Source organism: Lepidochelys kempii, chromosome 2 (assembly GCF_965140265.1).
Source record: "Lepidochelys kempii isolate rLepKem1 chromosome 2, rLepKem1.hap2, whole genome shotgun sequence".
NCBI lineage: Eukaryota > Metazoa > Chordata > Testudines > Cheloniidae > Lepidochelys > Lepidochelys kempii.
Window position 1 is genome coordinate 206,472,850 of NC_133257.1, and position 5,286 is coordinate 206,478,135.

The 5,286-nt window shown below is 41.1% G+C and overlaps 1 non-coding gene across 1 annotated transcript; it reads right to left on the bottom strand.

Moving 5' to 3' along the window:
* Positions 1 to 364: 364 nt before the first annotated feature.
* Positions 365 to 474, bottom strand: LOC140907986 (U6 spliceosomal RNA). The gene has a single exon (XR_012157697.1). It is a non-coding gene; the product is annotated as a U6 spliceosomal RNA (small nuclear RNA).
* Positions 475 to 5,286: the final 4,812 nt, after the last annotated feature.

The window sequence follows — 5,286 nt, forward strand, 5'->3', positions numbered from 1 at the left end:
CTGAAGCTATGCTGTACAGTGCCAAGAGAAAACTAATTCAGAAGTATAAATTAAAATAGGATTCCCATGACACAAACTGCATAAATATGTTTTACTAATATAATGACTTTGCAGCAGTAACATGTCTCTTCTGCTGCCTTTTGACTCATGAGAGGCATCATATACAGCTAACATTCAATGGCAGACAGCAGAATTTTTTTAATTTAAAAAATGCTATTTTTCTTCTCTGTTTCGATGGCGGTATTGCCTAAAATTCCTTTTTATTATTGCAATTAGTCTCTTCTTTTTTCTTACAGACATGTAACCAAAAAAACCCCAAAATCATTTCCAAGTATAACTGCAATATTATAACATCCACTACTGGAATAATATTTTGTCTTTAAACTGCTTCACAAATTTGTGTCATCCTTGTGCAAGGGTCATGATAACCTTCTCTGTGTTGTTCCAGTTTTAGCATATGTGCTTCTGAAGCAGGCATTTATATTCCAGTTTAAAGAAAAGCTATAAATTATAATACTAGATTTCCTTGCTATTTGAGAGTAGACTATGTCAGGAACAAAGGGTTTGTCACCCTCTAAGCATCAGGGGAGCAACTGCAGAGTGCTTCAGATACAGGCCTTTTGACTTCCAAGGAGCATTAGGATATTATCAGGCTTCAGCAACCCAGAACAGCAAGAGGATGGTGGAAGTCTAGCCTCAAATAAGTCACTACATTTACGTTACTACAATCAACTACCATATTGTAACTACAATACTACTAGTAAATGATTATAACGTTCAGTTACTGCAGTCAAAGGCCTTCTCCTAGCACCCAAGAAGTCTAAACTGCTGGGAATTTACCAAACGTAAATGAGATAAAAAGCAACCCATGGAAGAAGACATTTATTTTTTCCTACATAAAGAATTTTAAACTTTATAAAAATAGACTTTAAATGACTGTTTAGTAGTGAGATATGAAGACGTGAAGCTAATGAAAGGACAGTAAAGATTCAGTGTGCCTGTTCACTAGAAGATAACTACATGAGATGGAAATCTATTCCGTCAAATATGTCTCAGTACTGCAATGGGATCCACATGGCAGAGCCTTAAACCTGTACAGAGCCCTGTTGTAGACTACACATAAGTTTGCCCATGCAGAATCAATTGCGGAATTGAGGTTTTAGGTTTTATCCCCTTCAAACTTTGAAATGGGCTCACATTTCTTCCCAACCCTATGTTCCCCTCTCCTATGATTTTCTCTCTTGATCTTTCCTTTTTCTTGCCTTGTGCTTTCCTTTTGTGCTTTCTCTTCCCAGCCCAGCAAAAGAGCTTCCGAAATAGCCACCAAACTATTTTTGCTTGCACTGAAATTAAATTCATCTGCACAATGAACCAAACCTCATTACTTTGGGAGGCATTCTGATACAGATGAAATAACAAAAATAGGTGAAAGGAAAGGAGGTAAAATTTTCAAAATACTTCGCAAAACAAAGTTAATCCCTTTCACTCACCTCTACTAAATGTACATTTCAAGATTTGGATTGCATCACAAAGCTTTTGAGCTTTTCTCTTTTGGCTAACCATGTCACCATGACCCTGCATCATGGTCTCATGATTAGAGAAGACACTAGGAACACTAGTCCAAAATCATCTTCTAACTCACTATGTGCAAGCCACTTCATCTCTGGGTGTCTCATTTACATACAGAAAAAATAAAATGGGATTAATAGTTATCTACCTTTTTAGAGCACTTTGGCCCAGATCCTCAAAGGTATTCAGGTGCCTAACTCCAGTTAGGAATCTGAATACATGTGAGGATATGGGCCTTGGGGTTTCTCAAATGAAAGTAAAGGAGTACTAGTGGCACCTTAGAGACTAACCAATTTATTTGAGCATAAGCTTTCGTGAGCTACAGCTCACTTCATGAAGTGAGCTGTAGCTCACGAAAGCTTATGCTCAAATAAATTGGTTAGTCTCTAAGGTGCCACTAGTACTCCTTTACTTTTTGCGAATACAGACTAACACGGCTGCTACTCTGAAACCTGTCAAATGAAAGTGTTATACAATGCTAAGGGTGAGTATATATTTGTTTAAGCGGGATCAGATGAAGTGCATAAAATATAGTCAAGATGGCTTAGTGTAAATATTAATTTGTTATATTTTTTATGTTAGCTAAGATTTTCCAGTTAGCAATCTCACATCCCCTGTAAATAAAACCACTGAAATGGAGGCTCTCCCACAAATTCTTTAGTGCTGAAAAGTAAAATCTGTTCCAGTCTGCACATATTCCTTCACATATTTGTACATATAAATTATGAAACAAAACAGAAGCCAAATTATTTACTGTATTAGATGAAAATTGAGAAAACATTTCATTTGGAAATCGCTAATATTCTGCTTCAGAGACAGAATGCAACTATATGTGCTGCAAGTTTTTTAATCAACTGATGTGAAACCAGTAGAATCATACTGAATTAGTGCAAAACGGTGTGAAGCATGGAAAATGTTTTCCATGAAGCAAGTTACCAAGAAAAATGAAATGACTGTTTATACACATACTTAAAAAAGTTTCTGAATGAATTTAGTGCAAGGTACCCATGAAGTTTGGGAAGAATAGCACTGACTTCAGCCAGATGTACTGTGGAGGACCTGATCCAATTCCCATTGAGTCAATGGAAAGGCTTCCACTGACATAGGATCCAGCTCAGTATGAGCTGGATTCGGCAAGCCTTCTACACAGCTTTGCCAACACACCTCATTACTGATTTGTAGCAACCCTGTTATTGCAGGCTGGAACCAGCAGAAATTGCCAGCATTGCTAAATTATGCAGTGGTTTTGTGAGGTGCACTGCAAAAAATTATTTTCAGTATTTGTTATTATCTGTAACCTTAGAAACGATTTGAACTATGTCTCCACTAAACCGTGCCACCAAGCCTTCTCCAACACGCACAATAGACATATGACTAAGGAAAGAAATATTTAAACAATATCACAACTTTAAATTATCCTGTAACTTGTTCCATGCAGGCAGACTGCCTGAACAGAAAAAGTTGCAAGATTGGGATTAAGGCCCTGATTGTGCAAACACTTTACTTTACCACTATGAGTAGCCCCATTGTTTTCAAGGAGAGCATGTGTGGATCAGAGCCTAATTTAGCACATAGCCCTACCTGCCACACCAGATGTTATGCTGATCGTTTGCTAGTTAGGCATGGCTTTTATTTATTTATACTGTAACAATGTAGAAGTAACATATTTCTACATCTTCATGTATAGCATTATCTACTAGCAACCCTGTACTGTCATGTCCGTTTGGAGCTTCTTATCTTACTCCAAATTCAGATAATTGTTCCTTCCTGACTTTCCAAAACTCTCCAAGTACTTGCTCCATCCCACCATCTGCTACCTCCATGACTTGCTTTTATCACCCTCCTCTTTGTCTCTTTAATTTAGGATTCACACAACTCTCTTTAAGCTTTCCTTTCCCTCTACTAGTATATCCTTCCATTCTCCAGGTCACTGTAATTATTTCTAAAAAATACTTCTTTACTTCATTACCACTTCTAAATTTCAGGACCTTTTGCTTACACTCTACTCTTCTCTCCAGATGGCACCTAATTTAACCTTTTTGCCCACATAAAAGCTTTGGTAGTTGTTATGGGATATACAAACCCCACAAGGGAGAAAAAAGAGCTATGGAGTAGCCCCACGCTGCCACACCTACAAAGCCAGCACAAGCTGGAGGCAGAGCTTAAAAAGGGAAGCACAGAAGCTCAGAGGGAGGAAGACAGTGGAGGGAAGCAGACCTATGCTCTTGGGAAGGAGTACTCCAGGAACTCTTGCTGGCTGAGGCTTAGAGACACTGTCCTGACCAAGTATGCAAAGGAGGGACTGGTGACTTTTGAAAGTCAGAAATTTTAATTTTTTGTTCTGGTTCTTTACTTTACCCTGGGGGGAAGGGGACACTGGTAGGAGGCAATTCAGGGAGGCAGCTACACAGGACCCCAAAGTGCAGGTCTCAGCGGCCTACCACTGGGTCCTGGATCGCAATCGAGTGGTGAGGTGGACCTGGGCTCCCCTACCAGCCCCTAAAGAGGGAATAATGACCAAAGTTTATTCCTTAGCTGGGAATCTAGTTCGGGAAGATCCTGAACATCCAAGGGTCCTCACCCTAAGATCCTGACACAAGGGGGAAGCCCAGAAGCCCTTACGACTTCTGAACACTTCCACATTATTGGACTATTTATATGTACCCTGAAAGGGGTGGACTTAAATGTATGATCCAGCTGGAGGGCAGTGTCACAAAAAGGACAGACTTCTATGAGGTAGAGCTATAGTGAGAAGAGGAACGACTGGGTGGAAGGCAGCTTGTTACGCCCTAGTCTGACTACAAGGAGGCACGGTGAGTGTTTCTCTTCACAACTGATGCAGAATGTGGACAAACTAACCCCAGCTCTGCTATAGGCGATTATCTAGTTGAGAAGAAAAAAAAACAAAAAAACCTTACCTCACCAACTAGACAGGGATAACAAGAAGATAGACATGGAGAAGCTGTTGAAGTGGGTAACAGATAACCAGCAGCAACAGGCGGAGCAGCAGCACACCACCAACTGTTACAGCGGACGGGCACCCAGCAGCAGCAACAAGCAATACAACCAGCAGCTGCTTGTTCAAGAGCTGGTCGTACAGCAACAAGAACAACAACAGTGTCTTGTTCAACAGGTGTTGACTCCGGTACATCCACAGGGGGTGGTGGCGAATCCTTCCACAGGAGCACCTAATGCAATCCTGGCCACTACAATACCATTGAAGTTAAGAAAGATGGGGCCAGAGGATGAACCTGAGGTATTTTTGGTTACATTCAAATGGGCAGCAACTGCAGCACAATGGCTGCCCAAACACTGGGCTATTTTGCTGGCTCCATACTTGAGAGCATCCCAGGCTGCCTACAGGGGACTTGATCCAGTCACCACACAAGACTATATTCGTGTCAAGGCCACCATTTTGGATTATTTAGCCCACCCAGGCATGTTCCCTATAGTGGCTGAAACATTGTCATTGCTTCCACAGTCACAGATATCCACCGGGGTCCCAGCGCTGGGTAGTGGCCAGAAACTCAAAGTATGCTGCTGGTGCTGGCTCCAACCAGAGATGAGGACCAGGGTGCAGATGGCTGAGCAAATAGTAATAGAACAGTTTTCCCCCAGCTGGGAGCATCTGGGTAGAGATTGGGTGGTGGGGCATCGACACGAGACACTGACAGAAGATGTAAATGTAATGGACAATTACATGGCTGCTGACTAATT